General features: G+C 42.6%; 1 pseudogene; it reads left to right on the top strand.

Moving 5' to 3' along the window:
• The first annotated feature begins 9,363 nt into the window (after positions 1-9,363).
• On the top strand, positions 9,364-9,481 carry LOC126195942 (5S ribosomal RNA; annotated as a pseudogene).
• The last annotated feature ends 16,631 nt before the right edge of the window (positions 9,482-26,112 follow it).

The raw sequence follows: 26,112 nt of genomic DNA, 5'->3' as shown, positions 1-26,112 counted from the left end.
TGGAATGTAGTCGAATTAAATCGGGTGATGCTGAGGGAATTATATTAGGAAATGAGACACTTAATGTAGTAAAGGAGTTTTGTTATTTGGGGAGCAAAATAACATGATGGTAGAAGTAGAGAGGATATAAAATGTAGACTGGCAATGGCAAGTAAAGCGTTTCTGAAGAAGAGAAATTTGTTAACATCGAGTACAGATTTAAGTGTCAGGAAGTCGTTTCTGAAAGTATTTGTATGGAGTGTATCCATGTATGGAAGTGAAACGTGAACGATAATTAGTTTAGACATAAAGAGAATAGAAGCTTTCTAAATGTGGTGCTACAGAAGGATGCTGAAGATTAGAAGGGTAGATCACATAACTAATGAGGAGGTATTGAACAGAATTGGGGAGAAAAGGAGTTTGTGGCACAGTTTGACTAGAAGAAGGGATCGGTTGGTAGGACATGTTCTGAGGCATTAAGGGATCACCAATTTGGTGTTGGAGGGCAGCGTGGAGAGTGAAAATCATAGAGACCAAGAGATGAATACACTAAGCAGATTAAGAAGAATGTAGGCTGCAGTAGGTACTGGGAGATGAAGAAGCTTGCACAGGATAGAGTGGCATGGAGAGCTGCTTCAAACCAGTCTCAGGACTGAAGACCAGAACAACAACAAAACATGCAAAGCATCTTGACACGCAAAAAACAAAATGTGTGTGAAATCTTATGGGACTTAAACTGCTAAACTCATCAGTCCCTAAGCTTACACACTACTTAACCTAAATTACCCTGAGGACAAACACACACACCCATGCCCGAGGGAGGACTCGAAACTGCGCCGGGACCAGCCACACGGGACACGCAAAAATCACATTCTTGAAAAATCAAGGGATGTGTTAACTCGCTGATCAAATTCACATTTACATCGTATGGTTTGCAGATAATAGTCTATCAGTGCAAGACACCAAACAGTTGGTCCCGCAAAACTATACAATGTAAAATCACGGTAAGAAACAAAATGAACAAAAACTTTCTTTATGCCTGACTTTGTTAGATCAGTTACAACCTAAAATACGGTTCACTTCTTACAGTTTTCAATAAACTAAACCCACTGATGCTTTCTGAATCATGTGTGGGTAAAAAGAAAAGCAGATTGTGTGCAAAAAGGCGCAACCCATATCCTATAATTTAGCTGCAAATGCAGAAAGAAAGGACAAGAACTGCAATTCCAAAAAATGAATGTTATCGTTTCACTATTCTGTAGCAAAATCTTCTCACGCTATCTGTGACTTAGAACGCTGTAAGTGGCTGCTTCAATGCACTACATTCGTAGAAGTACCTCATTGTACCACTAGATGCCTCTGTCTTGCAATAGCATCGATTGTTCCGTGTGGAAGGGGCTGGTGCTTAAAAAAATTAATAGCATTGCTCTTTCAGGAATAAGTCGCTGACACTGAAAGAGTTAAATACCTCGCTTCGTTATATTTTCTTATAATGTCTTTTAACCTCTCGTCAACATTTACGTTATTTTTCTTCTTTTTTAAAGAGCATGGCCAATGGTAGCCTTTTTTTTATTTCACATGTAACATTTGGTGATTCCTCCTTTGGCTTATCTATCAGAAAGTTTTATTTATTAAGGAGTTAAGTTTCCTAAGCCGACCTTCAAAAGTATTCGTGGTCTCTTGTCGCTGGTTAAAAGCATTCCACATTTTCCCTCCATTGGCTGATCATATACCTTTTCTCCAGCGGACATTCCGTCCATTATTATTATCCACGATTTGACACTCTTTTTAGTTTAAAATACGGCCTTTTCTCTATCTCTCCATTCCTCCGTTAATCACAGTTTCTGTATTTTCTCCCGCTCACATAGGGTAAAGTGAGAAGTGCGCTGTTATTAGCATCGCTAATCTTCGAGAATTTGCGTGAAGGTTCGCTAAGCTAATTGCCGCTGTCACTCGCACACTACAGGCGCGTGCGGGCCCCGCGGTTAGGACACTCGGGTGCAGGGCTCTGTAGTGTTTACGTGTCGGTCGCCTATCATGGATTTCGAACAGCGCTTGAACATGAATTTCTATCTCAAGCTGCAACAACGTGTTGAAATTGGTGTATGGCTATAATAGTGTAACTCCAAAGACCGTTTGCAAATGGTATGAGCGATTTAAAAGCGGAAAAAGAGTCCGTGGAAGACGAGCAACGCTCGGGACGTCCATTAGCCTCAAAAACATAAGAAAATGTGCAAAAGTGGCAAAAACTGTTCGTTCAAACAGGCGTATTACTGTTCGAGAAGTTGACGAAGAATTTAGCATATCGTACAGGTCGGTGCAAAGTACTGCAACCGACAATTTGGAAATGAAATGAGTGAGTGAAAAATTTGTTCCAGGATTTGCGAGTGATGTATAGAAGGAAAATCGTGTGTCGGTTTGCACGCAGCTGAAAGATCCTCTTCATTCAGATCTGGATTTCATTTCCCAAATTGTAACTGGATATGAAACCTGGATGAATGGGCATGACCCTGAGACGGTAATTCGGAGTTCCCAAAGGAAAACTGTGAATCTCCTCGCCCTAAACAGGCATGCCATTCAAAATCGAATATAAAAGTTTTGCTCTTTTTCAGTACTGAAGACAAAGTGTGATCAGAGTTTGTTCCAAGGCTAACAACTGTAAACCGCAAATTTTACGAGGTCTGTGAAACGGTGTATGAAGAAAGAAACCAGAATAGTGGGCCAGTGGCTTTCTTCTCCATTGCGGCAACGCAAGTGCCACACCACGCTTTTCATTCGCGGGATTTTGGTGGGAAAAAGTACCCCTGACTTTGTACATCCATCTTGCAAGATTTAGCGCTATGTGATTTCTGGTTCTTCCCAAAAAAATTAAAACCGTGCTTAAAATAAAACGTTCTGCCACCATTCCTCACGCAGAGGGCCACGACTGATCAGCTGAGCGCCCTTCCGAAAAGAAGCCTTCCAGAAATGCTTCCATTCGTGGCTTCAACGTTGGGATAAGTTCACCGCTAGCCAAGGACAGTACTTTGAAGGAGATTAAATGAAATTCCATGTAAACTTATTACTTTGCTTGTAATAAAGTTATTCACTTCACTTTTTGACCACACCTCGTATGTTCACTGATGTAAAAAACTATGTTCCATCCTCTACCTCATACTACACACAATAAAAAAGTTTTGCATCATCTCGGTTCCGAGAATTCCGGAACCTGTACAGAAAATTGGAATAGAGATCAACATAAACATCACTTCCGCCTTTTTTATTGCTCATGGATACCACACATTGCATGTTGTACCACCATACTGCGAGATCTTCAGAGTTGGTGGTCCAGATTGCTCTACACACTGGTACGTCTAATACCCAGTAGCACGTCCTCTTGCATTGATGCATGCCTGTATTCGTCGTGGCATACTATCTACAAGTTCATCAAGGCACTGTTGCTCCAGATTGTCCCACTTCTTAATGGCGATTTGGAGTGGATCCCTCAGAGTGGTTGGTGTTTCACATCGTCCATAAACAGCCCAGGCATGTTCGATAGGGTCCCTGTCTGGAGAACATGCTGGCCACTCTAGTCGAGCGATGTCGTTATCGTGAAGCAAGTCATTCACAAGACGTGCATGATGGAGACGCGAATTCTCGTCCATGAAGATGAATACCTCGCCAACATACTGCCGATATGGTTGCACTATCGGTCGGAGGACGGCATTCACGTATCGTACAGCCGTTACGGCGCCTTCCACGACCACCAGTGGCTTACGTCGGCCACACAAAATGCCACCCCAAAACAGCAGAGAACCTCCACCTTACTGCACTCGCTGGACAGTGTGTCTAAGGCATTCAGCCTGACCGGGTTGCCTTCAAACACGTCTCCGACGGTTGTCTGGTTGAAGGCATATGCGACACTCATCGGTGAAGAGAACGTGATGCCAATCCTGAGCGGGGCCCATCTGTACCGCGCTGCATTGTGTCGTGGTAGCAAAGATGGCCCTTCGATGGACGTCGGGCTGAATTTGCGCTTCATGCAGCCTATTGCGCACAGTTTGAGTCGTAATACGACGCCCTGTGGCTGCAAGAAAAGCATTATTCAACATAGTGCCGTTGCTGTCAGGGTTCCTTCGAGCCATAAACCATAGGTAGCGGTCATCCACTGCAGCAATAGCCCTTGGGCGGCCTGACCGAAGCATGTCATTGACAGCTCCTGCCTCTGTGTTTCCTCCATGTCCGAATAACATCGCTTTGGCTCACTCTGAAAGACCTGGACACTTCCCTTGTTGAGAGCCCTTCCTGGCACAAAGTAACAATGCGTACGCGATCGAACCGCGGTATTGGCAGTCTACGCATGATTGAACTATAGACAACACGAGCCTTGTTTCACTCTCTTTGTTATTGCCCGCGTAACAACTGATATATTGATAAATGGATGAGATAAAATATGTTGCTACGAAAAGAGCTCTGAAATACTTCTTAGGGATGCTGTACTGTGACTCAAAAATGATTCAAATGGCTCTGAGCACTATGGGACTTAACTTCTGAGGTCATCAGTCACCTAGAACTTAAAACTAATTAAACCTAACTAACCTAAGGACATCACACACATCCATGCCCGAGGCAGGATTAGAACCTGCGACCGTAGCGGTTGATCGGTTCCAGACTGTAGCGCCTAGAACCTCACGACCACTCCGGCCGGCTACTGTGACTAACTTTGGATCATTAATTTTCAACAAACCAAAATATATTATGTTCTTATTATTCTGGATCTGGTTTTCTATAGAAGGAACATTGTTTCGTTACTGTAACGTGCTATAAAGTTCAACATATCTTTCTTTCTTTACAGTTATTGAAAAGGTTACTGAAAATTATTTCGTTACCAATACTAATGTTACAGTACGCAATGCTTGTTCAACATCAAAATTTTTGCAGTGGATTTTTGTTAACATTAAAACACCAATAAGGACCACGACTAACACGAGAACATGAGACTTTCATCAGAGAAATTTTTTTTTACTATGTTTGCCAGACCAGAACTAAGCACAGCCAGATTTCTTTTACGTCAGGAAGGTAAATTATCTTTTTGCACTGTTAATAATATAACATCATCCGCAACCCGCGTCCGCCTGTAAAACACATCATAAAATCTGCGGCTCTGCCCTGCAATCCCGAAAGCTGAAAGAAATAATTTTAATTCACTATTACCTGTCCGCTTCTTTTCGGTATGATTGGTTAACGCAAAATTGAACTATAGACAACACGAGCCTTGTTTCACTCTCTTTGTTATTGCTCGCGTAACAACTAATACACTCCTGGAAATTGCAATAAGAACACCGTGAATTCATTGTCCCAGGAAGGGGAAACTTTATTGACACATTCCTGGGGTCAGATACATCACATGATCACACTGACAGAACCACAGGCACATAGACACAGGCAACAGAGCATGCACAATGTCGGCACTAGTACAGTGTATATCCACCTTTCGCAGCAATGCAGGCTGCTATTCTCCCATGGAGACGATCGTAGAGATGCTGGATGTAGTCCTGTGGAACGGCTTGCCATGCCATTTCCACCTGGCGCCTCAGTTGGACCAGCGTTCGTGCTGGACGTGCAGACCGCGTGAGACGACGCTTCATCCAGTCCCAAACATGCTCAATGGGGGACAGATCCGGAGATCTTGCTGGCCAGGGTAGTTGACTTACACCTTCTAGAGCACGTTGGGTGGCACGGGATACATGCGGACGTGCATTGTCCTGTTGGAACAGCAAGTTCCCTTGCCGGTCTAGGAATGGTAGAACGATGGGTTCGATGACGGTTTGGATGTACCGTGCACTATTCAGTGTCCCCTCGACGATCACCAGTGGTGTACGGCCAGTGTAGGAGATCGCTCCCCACACCATGATGCCGGGTGTTGGTCCTGTGTGCCTCGGTCGTATGCAGTCCTGATTGTGGCGCTCACCTGCACGGCGCCAAACACGCATACGACCATCATTGGCACCAAGGCAGAAGCGACTCTCATCGCTGAAGACGACACGTCTCCATTCGTCCCTCCATTCACGCCTGTCGCGACACCACTGGAGGCGGGCTGCATGATGTTGGGGCGTGAGCGGAAGACGGCCTAACGGTGTGCGGGACCGTAGCCCAGCTTCATGGAGACGGTTGCGAGTGGTCCTCGCCGATACCCCAGGAGCAACAGTGTCCCTAATTTGCTGGGAAGTGGCGGTGCGGTCCCCTACGGCACTGCGTAGGATCCTACGGTCTTGGCGTGCATCCGTGCGTCGCTGCGGTCCGGTCCCAGGTCGACGGGCACGTGCACCTTCCGCCGACCACTGGCGACAACATCGATGTACTGTGGAGACCTCACGCCCCATGTGTTGAGCAATTCGGCGGTACGTCCACCCGGCCTCCCGCATGCCCACTATACGCCCTCGCTCAAAGTCCGTCAACTGCACATACGGTTCACGTCCACGCTGTCGCGGCATGCTACCAGTGTTAAAGACTGCGATGGAGCTCCGTATGCCACGGCAAACTGGCTGACACTGACGGCGGCGGTGCACAAATGCTGCGCAGCTAGCGCCATTCGACGGCCAACACCGCGGTTCCTGGTGTGTCCGCTGTGCCGTGCGTGTGATCATTGCTTGTACAGCCCTCTCGCAGTGTCCGGAGCAAGTATGGTGGGTCTGACACACCGGTGTCAATGTGTTCTTTTTTCCATTTCCAGGAGTGTATATTGATAAATGGATGAGATAAAATATGCTGCTACGAAAAGAGCCCTGAAATACTTTTTAGGGATGTTGTACTGTGACTCAAAAATGATTCAAATGGCTCTGAGCACTATGGGACTTAACTTCTGAGGTCATCAGTCCCCTAGAACTTAGAACTACTTAAACCTAACTAACCTAAGGACAACACACACATCCATGCCCGAGGCAAGATTCGAACCTGCGACCGTAGCGGTCGCGCGGTTCCAGACTGTAGTGCCTAGAACCGCTCGGCCACATCGGCCGGCCAAAAGATAACAGATAAACACACTTTCGCATTTACAAAACTTTAAATACGGTATCTTTTTTTCATAATCGTATTTTGATGGACTAAAGCCTATACATTGCCCCAAGGTACGTTCAAGTTACCTGGTAAAATCGCATGAAAATTCGTCTAGTAGTTATCGTGATCGGCTTGTTCAAACAGACAGACAAACAGAGTAGACGATTTTACAGTTTTATTATTAGTATAGAAGACATACGAGTAGATGGAAAAACCTGACGTACTAACGCCTCTCTACAACCTTGAAGAGTCAAACGCTGGTTTGCAGCACCGGTAAAAGGACATTTCGCACTTCCGTCGCGCTTCCTTGTTACTGGTAGATTTGATCATTAACATGAGTGTGTACAGTACACATACTAGAAGTGACTGTAAATTAACTACTAAAATTTTCCTGCTGGTGCCCCGAGTCGTTACCGGCTTGCTACTACTGAGCCAGCGTCCTGTTAGGTACTGTTAGTTATTTGAGCTCATAACGCTTTGTGAAAGAGGTATGTGCTGCAAGGTAGCATCCAGTGTGCGGTCCGCTTGCTGGTATGAGGAGTTTGTCTCCGACGGAGTAACACATAGCTGGAGCCGCAGTCAGACGGTTACGGATGCTCGCCAGGGCATTGTCCGGAGCGCGCCGTTCCGTGATGAGCATTCCGCACACGCCTGCCAATACACAGCGGTACAGGGAGCGAACAGGCAGCCGTGTGCAGGACGCAACTGGAGGCCAAGGCGGACAGTAGACTTGGCCACTGTTTCTATGGTTCGATACAGTGTATCGATACGTGGAACTGTTTCAGTGTTTCGGAACGGCTACGGTTCACTGTTTCGAAACAGTGGTGTTTCTTTCCACCCCTGTCTCGGATAACTGGACCAGATTCGGTCTCGAGCCAGACACAGAAACTGTATCATTGTTTCAAAATAAGGCTGTTTCAGTCCACCAGTGCTTGGAACGGACTAATTGTATCGAAACAGTGACGTTTCATTCCCCTCTGTGTCGGGCGAGATTCGGGCTCGGCACAGGTACTGAAACACATTTAACATACCACTTCATGAAACACTTTCAAGAGTGTCAAAATCTTTTTGACAAGCAATAGCATGAAGCTTAAGATATCCGAAAATAAAGCTTCGTTTCTAGCTAATTGTCATATTCCGAAATGGCGTAACATCTGCTTTATAAACACTAACCAAGCAATAAAACAACGCATACTATTCACATTCAAAATAATAAATATGTGAAAATCATTCAGTTAAATTACACTTTTTGATAACATACGCTTCTCTGTTTATGTACAGTAATCATATTAAGAAACGTAAGTAAGCCTACAACATTCTGAATAAAAAAAGGCGTAGAGTGACAGTTATTAGACATATACATAAATTTGATGCAGGTATAATTGCAAGCAATCTGTTTGACATATCACTGATAGTGTAATGGTGAACGGGAAGGACTAGGAAGCATGGTGAATTTATAGTAACGGTTCGAAACACCTTGAAAGATTTTTTCTTTTATATTTTGTTATTTATTCGAATTATTTGGCGTTATTTGTGAGTCTATAATCACTGTGCCTGTTATCCTCAATGATTCCCTTTGTGTGCATGGAAATTAGCAGGATGGGTATATTACCCATACTAACGGAATGTGGGAATTCCAGTAGCATATACGTTGTTTCTGCAGTTTGCTCCCACCTCCAGTTCCGTTCGTGGTGGCCTTTCTGTCTTCAGCTATGGCTGTCCTCAGCCAATTGAAAAGTATGAAAGTCACACGACACGAAAGCAGCGCATTTGCTGCAGAAATACGAATCTGCCAAGACGCCTAAGTGATAATTTCACACTTTCTGCGATATGATTAGCGCTCTCGCAACTCACTTGCGTTTATGTGGACATACTTATACAGTAGACAGTCAAGATGATAAAATGTGTAGGTTTATTGGATTACAAAACACAAACTGTTTCACTGTTTCGAAACAGCGTATCGAAACATTACACTGTACTGTTACATTTGTTTCGAAACAGTTACGTGTTTCAGTTAGCCCATCTCTAGCGGACAGTATTGTGGGGCAACTCAAAGGCGACCTGCAGGAGGCAGTCTCTCCACGCGTAACTACAGTCTGCACACCATTGTGAGAGATGCTACAGATACTACAGATACCTCACCTCGTGCCGTAGACCGAATCCATCGCGTGTTAAATGGCTCTTTAGTATCATTATCATTCGTATGGTACACAAACACAACATATAATGAATGCCATTAAATTAAATAAATAGAAAAGATTACATATTAATATCTGTGTTTCTAATCCATTCCACCGCTGTGAAATTGGCATTCATAAAATCATTCCACGTGCCCTTAAAGCCCCGTGAGGCAACGGCCTTGCCGCAGTGGATACACCGGTTCCCGTGAGATCACCGAAGTTAAGCGCTGTCGGGCGTGGCCGGCACTTGGATGGGTGAGCATCCGGGCCGCCACGCGCTGTTGCCATTTTTCGGGGTGCACTCAGCCTCGCGGTGCCAATTGAGGGGATACTCGACCGATTTGTAGCGGCTTCGGTCAAGAATACCATCATAACGGCCGGGAGAGCGGTGTGCTAACCCCACGCCCCTCCTATCCGCATCCTCCACTGAGGATGACACGGCGGTCGAATGGTCCCGGTAGGCCACTCGTGGCCTGGAGACGGAGTGCTTATAGCACCGTCGGACGCACTCTTCTATTACATGTCTGCTAGATTGTTTCAGTGCATCACAGAGACAACTTGGATACTCCACAATACCCCATTTATAGAATCAGAGAGCCGGCCGCGGTGGTCTAGCGGTTCTGCCGCTGCAGTCCGGAACCGCGGGACTGCTACGGTCGCAGGTTCGAATCCTGCCTCGGGCATGGGTGTGTGTGATGTCCTTAGGTTAGTTAGGTTTAAGTAGTTCTAAGTTCTAGGGGACTTATGACCTAAGATGTTGAGTCCCATAGTGCTCAGAACCATAGAATCAGAGAGCACCGACGACATATACTGCGGATTCTATTTAATTTGACCCACAGTTTCCCGCCACGTTCGTCACCCACAGTATTACAATTATGTTTCTCGAACCATCCCGTTATTGGTAATTTCCGATGTGTTGACAGCTGTTGTTCCAGAGATCCTGTAAGGTGCCTTTTACGTGAGGAAGACATTTCTACCAGTTTCAATAAATTATTGCCTCTTATTGATGTATTCACGATAGTTAGGAAGTGCTGTAGTCCGTAGCCGGCCACGAGTCGGAGAGCATTTACCACGCTGGTGACGAAGCGACCATATGTCTCGCGTAGTGGAGTGGGGCTCGGCGCTGGACCTTAGCCCGGTATTACACTATCAAATTTCTTTGTCAAATATCTTTGTCCAACATCTTTGTCAAATATATTTGATAGTGTAATAGGGATTTTTGTCAAATGTCGTCCAATATTTGATCAAATCTAGGGCCTCGCTGTAGATTTGATCAAAGAAGTCGCTTGTCTTCTGTTCACTGCAATGTGACATGTTACCACATGGAGCACTAGTATTGCTCCATTCTGTCATCTGTAGTGTTTTTATAAACATTGCCGGTAAATACAATTGGTGTGTGCCGACAACTACAAAATTATAGAGATGTATGAAGCTGATGAGGCGCTTTACAACGTGAGGCACGCTGAATACAAAAATAGATTACGAAGATTGGAGACCTGATCTAACCTAACCAAACCTAACCCTCTCCTGTAGCAAGGTTGGTTGGTTGGTTGATTTGGGGAAGGAGACCAGACAGCGAGGTCATCGGTCTCATCGGATTAGGGAAGAATGGGGAAGGAAGTCGGCCGTGCCCTTTTCAAAGGAACCATCCCGGCATTTGCCTGGAGCGATTTAGGGAAATCACGGAAAACCTAAATCAGGATGGCCGGACGCGGGATTGAACCGTCGTCCTCCCGAATGCGAGTCCAGTGTAGCAAGGAATCGGAGTGTTAACAGTGAGCCTGTCTTCTGCAGATGTAGCAGTTCTTAAGTGAGTATTGTGCTTTGTGATATGAGGATACACTTCATTGAGCACATACAGAAATGTATGCTCATCCATTCTCAAGTAATTGATGTACGACTTGACGTCCTTCACTGTAAGCTCACGTAACAAGTTTTGTTGAATGCTTTCATCGTGTCGTCGTAAAACTCACAGCTTCACCCAGGTATGTTTCCCTTTTTTCCCCCGCTTCTCTTCCGCATGTGCACACAGTGCAATTGTGGTACATGCAACTGCTGCAGTTAATAACAAGTTGTTGGTGTCAGCCATCTTGAACTTTGACGAAAAATATGACAGTGTAATACCCCTTCTAGCGCTACGTCAAAGATCTTTGTCAAATATATTTGACGGAATATTTGATCACATCTTTGATCAAATCTTTGACAAAGAAATTTGATAGCCTTAGCAACAAGCGTCAGCCTGGGAAATATTCATGACGGAAAGTACCGCCATCTTGGCGCCAAAGTCACCGATTTTCTTTATTTATATTTAATAATTAAAGTCATTTATGACAACATGCATACTAGGAGGAGCCTCTGGATGTTTAAAACTATTTATCATAATTTTGCCTCGTTAAAATTCACCCCGTTCATTAACAAATGCATATTTTAGTAAGTACGAACTTGATCGGAAATCCACGAACTGTGACGAAACTAGTAAGAGATACGGACTGCGCTCCAAAGTCGGCAGTCGGCGTTAAGTGCTTTTCCTGTCTTGTTCGATGGTAGCCGTGCTCTCGGTTACGAGTAGTATGTGACATGAGTATTTCATTATTGATCTAATAGGAATAAAAGTGACATTACGGCATTCTGAATGTTAATTTCGAGTAAATAGATACCCCAAAGTTGATCGATAGCAGTTTCAGATAATTAGCTTCCACCGACAGAGACATACAATGCCCCAATGAAGAATCTGCTCTGAATGGCTCTGAGCACTATGGGACTTAACATCTGAGGTCATCAGTCCCCTAGAACTTAGAACTACGTAAACCTAACTAAGCTAAGGACATCACACACACCCATGCCCGAGGCAGGACTCGAACCTGCGACCGCAGCGGTCGCGCGGTTCCAGACTGATGCGCCTAGAACCGCGCGGCCACCCCGGCCGGCGAAGAATCTGCGCGGGACGACATTTACGAGAGCTGCTCCGCGCACAGGTAGGAGGCAATTCGACGACACGACACACCAAGACGGATCAAGGAAGGTCCGACTTACACTCGCAAATTCCGGGTGGAAATGCTGACCAGTTATACTGTACGTCACATATACCATCCTCTACGGACTCGCGCCTATGCTGAGTAATAACAGTATCAGTTTAGAAGCGAGGGGATCTTGCAGTCCCTTTGGTGTTAATTGTAGCTAGCTGTTCAGCGTACACAGTGGCGGGTGTCTCGAACGAAGGCCGTTTCTTCGTAAGACAGGTATGTCGTGATGAATGGTTAGTTCCTTATTATCGTGTAAGATGTGATAATCTCTAAGGAGGGTCTCAGCTCTGCGAATCTGTGGTGGGTAGATACTGCTTAGCAGGGGAATGCAATAGACAGGAGTTGGTGTAGTTGTACCAGTAGTCATGCGCACCGTCTCGTTAAACAGCGTATCGATGAGGCTGGTATGACAGTTATTACACCACACTCAAGCACAACACTCAACCTCTATATTTATGACCTAGCAGAAGTAATTTCAAGGAAACTGTGCTAAGCAGACGATATCGCTCAAGGTTGTCAATCAAAAGAGCTGTGTCAGTCAGAGGCAACACTAACAGAGGAGTTAGTGGCCCTTAAATCATATTTCAAACAAATGGAGACTGAAGCCCAGCACAAGTAAGACCGAGGTTTGTGGGTTTCACCTTAAAAACAAACAATCTAACACTGAGCTCAAGGTGCAATTTGAGGGCAGTATTCTCTGTCACAACAAGTACCTCAAGTACCTTGGCATCAGCCAAGATAAAAACTCAGAGGCTATCTGGTGTAAAACGCAACTTCCTGGCAGATTAAAACTGTGTGCCGGACCGAGACTCGAACTCGGGACCTTTGCCTTTCGCGGGCAAGTGCTCTGCCAACTGAGCTACCCAAGCACGACTCACGCCCCGTCCTCACAGCTTTACTTCTGCCAGTACCTCGCCTCCTACTTTCCAAACTTTACAGAAGCTCTCCCGCGAACCTTGCAGAACTAGCTCTCCTGAAAGAAAGGAAAGTAGGAGGCGAGGTACTGGCAGAAGTAAAGCTACAAGGACGGGGCGTGAGTCGTGCTTGGGTAGCTCACTTGCCCGCGAAAGGCAAAGGTCCCGAGTTCGAGTATCGGTCCGGCACACAGTTTTAATCTGAAGGAAGTTTCATATCAGCGCACACTCCGCTGCAGAGTGCAAATCTCATTCTGGCTATCTGGTGTAATCTGGGGGTGGAGGTATTACGTCCCTCTACTGTAATTTATTATTTGATACATTGATTTATTGGTATTGACTGTTACGTAAAAAACAATAGAGGCCGTAATAAGAAAATTGATTTGTAGGTGGCCAAAATAAATGTTAAGTTATGATTTACTAGAGCGCCAGGCTCCCTACAAATTATTTTAAATGCTCTTAGCGTAATGGAATTCCAGCCAAGTCCACTGACCTAGAAATAATTGCATTTCTGAAAATATTTAGTTTTTGCCAAAATAACATTATTGATCTTTTCCACTTTAAATAACTTAATGACTTGGAATGATTTTTACTAGCTGGCTACTGAAGCATTCTGAGCAAAATATCAATTTTAAATATGCCGCGTAATGGCGGCCAATTGTTACCAGTCGAAGATCACCACTGCTCGCTTCGCAGCAACTGAAAAATGCTAAATAACTGTTTTCAATTGACGCACCGAGCGAGGTGGCGTAGGGGTTAGCACACTGGACTCACATTCGGGAGGACGACGGTTCAATCCCGCGTCCGGCCATCCTGATTTAGGTTTTCCGTGATTTCCCTAAATCGCTCCAGGCAAATGCCGGGATGGTTCCTTTGAAAGGGCACGGCCGCCTTCCTTCCCCATCCTTCCCTAATCCGATGAGACCGATGACCATGCTGTCTGTTCTCCTTCCCCAAACAACCCAACCTCCTCAATTGCCGCTTTATGAAGAGGTGCTTGTATTGGGTTTTAAATGACACAATGCACTCACTTTTATATATATTTTTTCACCAAGCAGAGGATACACTCTAATAAATCGCTAAGCAAGAGAACAAACAGAGCAAATGCTATCGCTATACGTAATCCCTCCAATACAATAGCGATCGTACCTTACAGACAGCAGGCTAACAGCAGAAGAAAAATTCATTGCCTTTTTCCAGTTTATATATAAGAACGAAGATCATGATGATTGCGTCTATACGTTACACACAACGATTTCATCTATTACATATAATGTCTTTTTTTTACATTACGATCGATATAATATTTCCTTGAAATTAATTTGATAAATTTTCGTAATAAATTTGACGTTCCTGTCCATTTAATATTATTCACAGACTCTTTTTTAGTCATCTCATATGTATTGTCCTTAATATTTCAAAAGGGACACTACAGAGAGAGGGGGGGGGGGAGGCTTCAATGGAGACTTGGCGTACATCGGCTCATGGACTGGTTCTTTTCGGCTCTGCGATTTGTGATGTGTTCTCATCTTACTAACTTCTTCATATCTACTGTATGCATCTAGGGCGCTGTAGGACATCAGGACATCTACATTGCCTGCAAAAAAAAAAAAAAAAAAAAAAAAAAAAAAAAAAAAAAAAAAAGTACTGAAGCACCCACAAGAAGAGGAGGAAACGACATAAAACTTCATGGGTTGAGAAGGTATTTGATGTTACTTCAGTGATTACAATATCGAGTCATATTTTCAAAGAACTTGGCAATTTGAGCCCATTTATCAGTAATACCATGAACCCCTTTTGGCCTGGCTGCGTGCAGTATTTGAATTAGGAGTGGTGTCGTACAAGATTATGAAACATGTTTATGGTCACCAGTTATAACTTCACGAAAAAAAAATTCCTCCAAAAAAAATCAATAAGGATCCCGGAGACAGAGATCCTGGGTAACTCAGTTCGCTCTGTTCCTCCGTGAAGTCCGCAGCGGGACACTCAGGTTGGTGCCGTGTTCCTCGACTTCAAGAAGGCATTTGACGCCGACCTGACTGCCGTCTAGTGAAAAAAATGCGATATAACTGAGAATCGCCCGCATCTCGTGGTCGTGCGGTAGCGTTCTCGCTTCCCACGCCCGGGTTCCCGGGTTCGATTCCCGGCGGGGTCAGGGATTTTCTCTGCCTCGTGATGGCTGGGTGTTGTGTGCTGTCCTTAGGTTAGTTAGGTTTAAGTACTTCTAAGTTCTAGGGAGCTTATGACCACAGCAGTTGAGTCCCATAGTACTCAGAGCCATTTGAACCCATTAACTGAGAATCCCAGGCATGCGATTGAATACAAGACTTCCTTGCAGTCAGAATTTAACACGTCGCTCTTAATGAAACAAAATCAACGGACTACCCCAAGGTACTCTTTACAATGTATATAAATGATCTAGTAGAAAATGTAGGACGCTCTTTAAGACTGGTTGTAACTGATGCGGTTGTCTATAAGAAAGTGGCAAGGCCAGAAGGCAGTATGAATATGCAGAATGACCTAAGAGGTTTGATGGATGATGCAGATCCTGGCAATTGACCCTGAATGTCAGTAAATGTAACACATTTCGGATGCAAAGAAAAAGAAATCCAGTACTGCACAGCTATACTATTGATGACAAATTGCTGGAAACAGAATCAACAACAAAATATCTAGGAGTAACCATCCAGAGCTGACGTAAGTGGAATCACCACATAAAACAAACAGCAGCAAAAGCAGATGCCAGACTTAGATTCGTAGGATGAATCTCAAGGAAATGTAACTCGTCCATGCTCAACAACCTCCATTGGCAGACGCTACAAGAGAGGCTTTCTTCGTCACGGAGAGGTTTACTGTTATAATTTCGAGAGAGTACTTTCCGGGAAGAGTTGGACAACATTGTTGTTGACATGGTTTTCAGTCCGGAGACTCCTTTGATGCAGCTCTCCGTGCTACTCTATTCTGTGCAAGCTTCATCATCTCCCAGTACCAACTGCAACCTACATCCTTCTGTATCTGTTTAGTGTATTCATCTCTTGGTCTCCCTCTACGATTTTTACCCTCTACGCTGCCCTCCAATACTAAATTGGAGATCCCATGATGCCTCAGGACATGTCCCACCAACCGACCCTTCTTCTACTCAAGTTGTGTCACAAATTTCTCTTCTCCACAATTCTATTCACTACCTCCTCATTAGTTATGTGATCTACCCATCTAATCTTCAGCATTCTTCTGTAGCACCACATTTCAAAAACTTCTATTCTCTTATTGTCCAAACTGTTTATCGTCCAGGTTTCACTTCCATACACGGCTACACTCCATACAAATACTTTCAGAAATGACTTCCTGACACTTAAATCTATACTCGATGTTAACAAATTTCTCTTCTTCAGAAAAGCTTTCCTTGCCATTGCCAGTCTACATTTTATATCCTCTCTACTTCGACCATCATTAGTTATTTTCCTCCCCAAATAGCAAAACTCCTTTACTACTTTAAGTGTCTCATTTCCTTATCTAATTCCATCAGCATCACCCGAGTTAACTCGACTACATTCCATTATTCTCGTTTTGCTTTTGTTGATGTCCATCTTATATCTTCCTTTCAAGAGATCGTCCATTCCATTCAACTGCCCTTCCACGTCCTTTGCTGTCTCTCACAGAATTACAATGTCATCAGCGAACGTCAAAGTTTTTATTTCTTCCCCATGGATTTTAATTCCTACTCCGAATTTTTCTTTTGTTTCCTTTACTGCTTGCTCAATATACAGATTGAATAACATCGGGGAGAGGCTACAAACCTGTCTCACTCCCTCCCAAACCACTGCTTCCGTTTGATGTCCCTCGACTCTTATAACTGCCATCTGGTTTCTGTACAAATTGTAAATAGCCTTTCGCTCCCTGTGTTTTACCCCTGCCACCTTCAGAATTTGAAAGAGAGTATTCCAGTCAACATTGTCAAAAGCTTTCTCTAAGTCTACAAATGCTAGAAACGTAGGTTTGCCTTTTCTTAATCTTTCTTCCAAGATAAGTCGTAAGGTCAGTATTGCCTCACGTGTTCCAACATTTCTATGGAATCCAAACTCATCTTCCCCTAGGTCAGCTTCTACCAGTTTTTCCATTCGTCTGTAAAGAATTCGTGTTAGTATTTTGCAGCCGTGACTTATTAAACTGATAGTTCGGTAATTTTCACATCTGTCAACACCTGCTTTCTTTGGGTTTGAAATTATTATATTCTTCTTGAAGTCTGAGGGTATTTCGCCTGTCTCATACATCTTGCTCACCAGATGGTAGAGTTTTGTCAGGGCTGGCTCTCCCACGCCTATCAGTACTCCTAATGGAATGTTGTCTACTCCCGGGGCCTTGTTTCGACTTAGGTCTTTCAGTGCTCTGTCAAACTCTTCACGCAGTATCGTGTCTCCCATTTCATCTTCATCTATATTCTCTTCCATTTCCATAATATTGTCCTCAAATACATCGCCCTTGTATAGACCCTCTATATACTCCTTCCAACTTTCTGCTTTCCTTTCTTTGCTTAGAACTGGGTTTCCATCTGAGCTCTTGATATTCATACAAGTGGTTCTCTTTTCTCCAAACGTCTCTTTAATTTGCCGGTAGGCAGTATCTGTCTCACCCCTAGTGATATATGCCTCGACATCCTTACATTTGTCCTCTACCCATTCCTGCTTAGCCATTTTGTACTTCCTGTCGATCTCATTTTTGAGACGTTTGTATTCATTTTTGCCTGCTACCTTTACTGCATTTTTATATTTTCTTTCATCAATTAAATTCAATATGTCTTCTGTTACCCAAGGATTTCTACTAGCACTAGTCGTTTTACCTACTTGATCCTCCGCTGCCTTCAGTATTTCATCCCTCAAAGCTACCCATTCTTCTTCTACTGTATTTCTTGCTCCCATTCTTGTCAATCGTTCCCTAATGCTCTCTCTGAATTCTCTACAACCTATGGGTCTGTCAGTTTGTCCAGGTCCCATCACCTTAAATTCCCACCTTTTTGCAGTTTTTTCGGTTTTAATCTGCAGTTCATGTGCTCAGAGTCGACATCTGTCCCTGGGAATGTCTTACAATTTAAAACCTGGTTTCTTAATCTCTGTCTTACCATTATATAATCCATCTGGAACCTTCTAGTACCTCCAGGCCGCTTCCATTTATATAACCTTCTTTCATGATTCTTGAAGCAAGTGTTAGCTATGATTAAGTTATGCTCTGTGCAAAATTCTACCAGGCGGCTTCCTCTTTCATTCCTTACCCCATTCCATATTGACCTACTACGTTTCCTTCTATTTCTTTTCCTACTACCGAATTACAGTCACCCATTACTATTAAATTCTCGTCTCCCTTCACTATCTGAGTAATTTATTTTATCTCATCATACATTTCATCAATCTCTTCGTCATCTGCGGAGCTAGTTGGCATATAAACTTGTACTATTGTGGTAGATGTGGGTTTCGTATCTATCTTGGATACAATAATGCGGTCACTACGCTGATTGTAGTAGCCTACCCGCATTCCTATTTTTTTTATTCATTATATCCGGAATAAAATAATAATTGTATCCTTTTACCGACCTCCCAGTTCAGATGATACAATTGCTGAAAGCTTCAAAGAAAACTTGAGTTTGATTTCAAACTCGTACCCGAATAATACGATAATAGTTGGTGGTGACTTTAATTTACCCTCGTTATGTTGGCGTAAAATACATGTTTAATTCCGGAGGTACGCATAAAATATCATCCGAAATTGTGCTAAACGCATTCGCTGAAAATTATCTCGAGCAATTAGTTCATGAGCCCACGCGAATAGTAAACGGTTGTGAAAACACACTTGACCTCTTAGCAACAAATAATCCTGAGATAATAACGAGCATCAAAACCGATTATGGGATTAGTGAACACAGGGCTGTCGTAGCAATATTGAATAATGTAATCCCCAAATCCTCGAAAAATAAGCGAAAAATATACGTATTAAGAAAAGCATATAAAAATTCACTTGACGCCTTCCTGAGAGACAATCTCCAGTCATTCCAGATTAATAATATGAGTGTACACCACATGTGGCTTAAATTAAAAGAAATAGTATCGGCAGCAACTGAGAGATTTATATCAAATAAATTAACAAACGATGGAGCTGATCCTCCTTGGTACACAAAACGGGTTAGAACACTGTTGCAGAAAAAACGAAACAAACACGCCAAATTTAAACAGACGCAAAATCCCCAAGATTGGCGATCTTTTAAAGAAGCTCGAAATTTAGCGCCGACTTCAATGCGTGATGTTTATAACAGATTCCACAACGAAACTTTGTCTCGAAACGTAGCAGAAAATACAAAGAGATTCTGGTCGTATGTGAAGTATGTTAGCGGCAAGAAACAATCAATGCCTTCTCTGCACGTTAGCAATGGAGATACTATTGAAGACAGTGCTGCCAAGGCAGAGTTACTAAACACACCCTTCCGAAATGCCTTCTCAAAAGAAGACGAAGTAAATATTCCAGAATTCGAATCGAGAACAGCTCCCAGCATGATCACCGGTAACGTAGAAGTAAATATCCTCGGAGTAGTGAAGAAATTTAAATCACTTAATAAAAGCAAGTCTTCTGGTCCAGACTGTATACCAGTTAGGTTCCTTTCGGAGTATGCTGATGCATTAGCTCCATACTTAACAATCATATACAACCGTTCTCTAGACGAAATATCCGTACCCAAAGACTGGAAAGTTGCACAGGTCACACCAATATTCAAGAAAGGTAGTAGGAGCAATCCACTAAATTACAGGCCCATATCATTAACGTCGATATGCAGCAGGATTTTAGAACTTATATTGGGTTCGAACATAATGAATTACCTCGAACAAAACGGTCTATTGGCATACAGTCAACATGGGTTTAGAAAACATCGTTCTTGTGAAACACAACTAGCTCATTATTCACATGAAGTGCTGAGTGCTATTGACAAGGGATTTCAGATCGATTCCGTATTCCTGTATCTCAGGAAGGCTTTTGACACTGTACCACACAAGCGGCTCTTAGTGAAATTGGAATATCGTCTCAGCTATGTGACTGGATCTGTGATTTCCTGTCAGAGAGGTCACAGTTCGTAGTAATTGACGGAAAGTCATCGAGTAAAGCAGAAGTGATTTCTCGCGTTGCCCAAGGTAGTGTTATAGGCCCTTTGCTGTTCCTTATCTATATAAACGATTTTGGAGACAATCTGAGCAGCCGTCTTCGGTTGTTTGCAGATGACGCTGTCGTTTATCGACTAATAAAGTCGTCAGAAGATCAAAACAAACTGCAAAACGATTTAGAAGAAATATCGGAACGATGCGAAAAGTGACAGTTGATACTAAATAACGAAAAGGGTGACGTTAACCACATGAGTGCTAAAATGAACGCGTTATACTTCGGTTACGCGATAAATCAGTCTAATCTAAAAGCCGTAAATTCAACTAAATACCTAGGTGCTACAATTACGAACAATTTAAATTGGAAGGAACATATAGAAAATGTTGTGGGGAAGGCTAACCAAAGGCTGCCTTTTATTGGCAGGACACTTAGAAAATGTAACAGACCTACTTAGGAGACTGCTTACACTACGCTTCTCCGTCCTCTTTTAGAATACTGTTGAATGGTGTGGGATCCTTACCAGATAGGACTGATTGAGTACATCGAAAAAGCTCAAAGAAAGGCAGCACGTTTTGTATTAGCGCGAAATATGGGGGAGAGTGTCACAGAAATGATACAGGATTTGGGATGGACATCATTAAAAGAAAGGCGTTTTTCGTTGCGACGGAATCCTCTCACGAAATTCCAATCACCAGCTTTCTTCTCCGAATGTGAAAATATTTTGTTGACACCGACTTACATAGGGAGGAACGATCACCAAGATAAAATACGAGAAATTAGAGCTCGTACGGAAAGATATAGGTGTTCATTCTTCCCGCGCGCTATACGAGATTGGAATAACAGAGAACTGTGAAGGTGGTTCGATGAACCCTCTGCCAGGCACTTAAATGTGATTTGCAGAGAATCCATGTAGATGTAGATATCAAGCCTACTCCTGCATTATGAATGAGTATCAGTGGCACAATATACTCTCCGCCATGCACCAAATTATGGCCTGCAAAGTATGTATGTAATGTAGTTACAGATGCTGATGTCTGTCTTCAAGAGTCTGCTAGTTTAACTTTCTCATATTTTCTGTTACTGTCATCTGTGAGTCAAACAATCTGGTGGCCATTACTGCTATCCTTCTTTGAATACTCTATTTTTGGCATGGATCCTACACACTTCAGTAATATCATAAGACAAGCCACATAAGTCAACAGTAGTCTACCAGCTGCTATACAAACAATGGCATGTTTGTTAACACTCAATTTCATATCCCTGCAAGTGTCTACATCAATGTATTTTTATTAGTCGACTAACTCAAGCTGTAACTTATTCATTTGCAGTCATAAGATACTATGTTCTTTGTGTTTGGAGAAATTCACAATTTAATATTTCTCATTATTTAAAGAAAGTGGCCAATCTTTGCATCTTATCTAAATCTAACTGGATGTTTTGTACTTCATTACAGGTAAGTGTGTGATCTCCAAAAATTCTGAAGTTACAAATAATATTGTCTGCCAAACCATTAACATACAACATAACGTATGGTTACAAAGCTTACTGTCTTCTCAATGTGAAACGTAAACCTAGACATTATCACATGTTTCACACAGCTTCTGCATTCAGTACTTGCAATACAGGAGCGGGCCATTGCACTTTCTTTGTTATTGTGTTTGATCCCTCCATCAATCCTAGCTATCCGTTAATGCTGTCTTTCTCAGCTGAAATAAAACCTTCTGTCCACATTCCACAATCGCTCTCTTCCACCCAAACGTCACCAACGGAATCTTTACTGACGTACTCCAGGAAAAAAAAATATTCTGAATATTTACCTATTGGAATTGGTTGGTTAAGCTCTCCAATAACCACCCCATCTATCTTTCTGACTTGAATGTTCTCTATTCTGCACATGTAAATGTCTTCAGTTTCCTCAAAGAAATCATGAAGTGCTTCCGCTTTTAAAAATACAGAAACCTTTAATATTATTGCGTAGATTGGTCTGGACCTTCTTTCAGTTGCACGAAAGATATGTAAAAGTCTTATATCTACAGATATTTAATTGCAGTCTTTAAATCTGTTACATATTTCTGATTAGGCCTATACGGTATACACACCGCGCTATTTCCAGTAATCGGGGATTCCTGGAAAAAATGAAACATGATCTGACACGTTTAGTGACTTTCCAACAAAGAACTGCAATGATGTTATATATTTGTGTAAAAATGTATTTTCGTTATTAAAATTTTCTACAGTCTGAACTAATTTCCAACGTTTTATATCAAAATTTTGCAAATATTTTGAGTTCTATTTACATTTAATTACAGTTTGAACTAATTTCCAACGTTTTATATCAAAATTTTGCAAATATTTTAAGTTACTACTTACATTTAATTACAGGAAAGCTATTTGACTACTCTGTAAACATTATGCACATAAAAATACAATAATATTTGCATCTTGTCATACAGCCCAAAAACATCAGAAAATGTTGTGCAACGTGCTGAAACTCACAATGCAGGTTTCATTACTTGGAGATTCCCCTATTCATTCCACACCAAGAACTAATCATTTCTTTTGGTGGCTGTATCATACTATAGGCTCAAAAACACTGCTCCCATAGGGCTACTAGCTAGTTAGTTGTCTTCAGCTGAATTTTTCAGGTAGCTGACAGTAACTAACTGCACACCTCACGTTCAATAAACTTCCTACGAAAGCGTTACGAGAATAATACCTACCATCATTATTGGCTCAATGTAATCAAGTTTCTCACTTTTGAATTGAAACTTGCGCAGTTTATCACACTGCCAGCGGAAATTTTTGTTTGCCGACGTTTATTATTTTTTACCACTTATTTCCTTGTTCTTTATGTTCCCCCCAGAGTGGGTTTTCAGAAGATACGTTTCCACTCTTCAGCCTTTGAATAAAACAGCTAGAATATACAGAAATTATTGACAAGCAGGAAAATGATGATCAGAACATGATGAGATGATAGTGAAATGTGTTGTGCAGTCCGGAAACATCAGCTGCACACCGGCCATTGCAATGGCGCGAAACGGCATCAAGAAGGCGCTGTCCCACGCGCCAAGGGAAAGAGAGGACAGCGCCACATATCTAGGAAAACAGAGTTAGGCAACCCCTCTCAACACTGAATTAACCAGCCGCCCATCGCTGGTCGGGCCCACTTTGGTCGCACACTTAGAGACCATCAGTACTGAGTAATAGGAAGAAGACACTTAGCCTGTGTTCTGCGAGCAGTAACTCTGTGTAAAAGTAACTGCATGTAGGAGGCACAGGAAGCACATCAAGCTGTTTCATAGCGAGAAGTTATGTTTCCTTCCTTTTTAGAATCCACAAGCGTTATGCGCAGATCATTTTGGATCCCTACCACTGGTCATCGCAACTTCTCCCCTTCCTTGTGCAGTTCGTAATGTAAGTTAACGGTGGGCGCGTAAAAAAAAACAAAACGCAGAAGTCAAATTTCTGAGAAGGACAAAAGGCTACTGAAGAACGGACCACATAAAATACTGAACACTGCAAGGAGAACTAAAAGCAAAGCCAACTAAAAGCAGAACATTGGTGCTGACCCCAAAGCAGCCAACACATCATGTGTAGTCCTGAATCCTGTTAGGAAGATGGTTCTGTGGACGCCTGGAAAATTTTTGTATGTAAAAGATTTGGATGCAGATGTGAATGGAGACGAACAAGTCTGAAAAGGTGTGGGACGAGCATTGGAAAGATGAGGCCTTCATGTTAGTCCTTCTTGTTAGACGACGTATATGAAATGTTCAAGTTAGTCCAATGTACTTTCGTTTCTTGTTTATATGAACTGGATTGCTGTAGACTGTGAATCTGAGGTACCAGGGACAGAAATTCTTCTTGACAGAATGGACAGATTTCACAAATAATTTCTTGATCTGTGAGGTGAAAGTGACCGAAATTACTACAAAAGTGACATCTAGTGTCTGGAAACGCTTGGAAAGTGAGATATGGTGTTACAGGCAACATGCACAGAAGTAGGGCAGGAGTCTCCACGTTGTGGAGATGGAGGTGAGGGGGAGACAGGGACAGTGGAACATTGGGAGTGGATTTTTCGGGAGACATTGGATTGATGAAGATAGCCCGGATGTTTTGGGGGATGTGAGAACTTTATCGTCTAGTCGGGGATACATGTGAGAGAGGATGATTGGATATGTAAGCTGAGACGGAGTGCTCAGCAATCTAGAATGAAGAAAAAGTAGTGTAACTTGGGAAGGGCAGATATTAAGAGCTATATTTGCATAGGAGTGGATTTGACGGATTAGGGTGTTGCAGGAATGTATGACAATTGTAGGATTTAATCCCCATCTTTGGCCAGTTACTTGTTTCAGTAATAATAGCCTGTTGTGAGATTTCTTTTGGAGGTTTAGTAGGTCACCGCTTTAAGCTATCTCTTCATCGAATGTTAGTTCAATGTACTTTCGTTTCTTGTTTATATGAACTAGAACGTTGTAGACTGTGTATCCGAGGTCCCAGGGACAGAAACTTCGGTTAGTTTACTTACAATTATTGCCTGAATACTGGTCTTATCCTTTCATTTCATATATGTCGCTACCCTTATCTCAGGCCCTAACTATATAATAGATCCTTCGAATTCTGACCAATTTGTAGCCAGGAACTTTTCAGGGAAACGCCAGAACGCCAGGGGAACTGCTGATAGGGCAGAAGGAGACGTAATGGGGAATACTGTGGAGAGGGTTTCCAGTTCAGGTGTTTATCTTACAAAAAAGGCAAGCCTCCCTGAAACATTCGTCAGAATTGAGGAATGGGAACTATTTTTTATTTAATTCTGGAACAATATGTCCCGGACAAAAATATGATAGGCTAATAATGCATGTGCAAGTGTACCTCTTGCCTGCGTGTCGAGGGTAATGTAGATGACTTGCCTGACATCTGTGATGCACGGATGTCAGTGCCGACCGCTGTTGACGCGATCAAAGTGGCAATGCGTGTTTCTTATACACCTTTTTTCTTTAAGTTGTTTTATCAGCATCTCTCCATACGGATGTGAATGGACTGTCAGAGATACAAACATTCCGCTCTTCAGCAGGAAGGCTTGTAGGGAAGCAGCCTACTCACGCTGTAGTTAATTCACATCAGTCTTTCCATTGTGTGCCAGCCAGTCCGCTGTAACTAGCTCTGACGTCATAAATGTTGCGCAATACTTTAAAAATCAAATAAATAACCTGAAATGTTTCTAGCATGTCAGGAGTAATACTAAATTAATATGTGTTGAATATCAGTTCGATAACTTTAACCATTTTCGAAATTTGGACGTTTTTCTGTAAAAATCATTGGCGCAACAGAAAAGAGAAAGAAAGTTAAAAATTTATATTTGTATTCATCTTTCATAATAATTTAATAAAAACAGTACTTTGGATTTCACAAATTAAAATTTTAGTGGAAATTCAGGATTTTCTGGTTGTTAACTTAAAACTTAAGGAAGCAAGATAGATTAAGTAGGCTAATAAATAAGGCTAGGATGTTTATATTTAAGTAGAATGGAGATCCGCTATAACCATAAAGATGTGAGAAGTTTCATTTGAATAACTATAAAACTATAGCAATAGCGTATCTCCAAAGGGCTAGTTCAGAGCTCGTCTACTGCGTGCAGTGTAATTAAATTAATTCTCTCGCCCAAAATATTTAACTTAGCCACGTCAAAATTTTATTATCAATACTTACCTGCGTGCTGAATGCACATTTAAATTAAGAGCTTCATCGGCCATCAGCAAAAGAAGCTATGATTTATTCGGTAACTTAAAGTGGTGCATTACTAGCCCAGCGGCTAGTCGGGAGAGCCGATTTGATCAGGCGTTCCCT

Source organism: Schistocerca nitens, chromosome 7 (assembly GCF_023898315.1).
Source record: "Schistocerca nitens isolate TAMUIC-IGC-003100 chromosome 7, iqSchNite1.1, whole genome shotgun sequence".
In the NCBI taxonomy this organism is placed as follows: Eukaryota; Metazoa; Arthropoda; class Insecta; order Orthoptera; family Acrididae; genus Schistocerca; species Schistocerca nitens.
The sequence above is the reverse complement of the archived record's forward strand: the minus strand, read 5'-3'. Positions and strand labels throughout refer to the sequence as shown.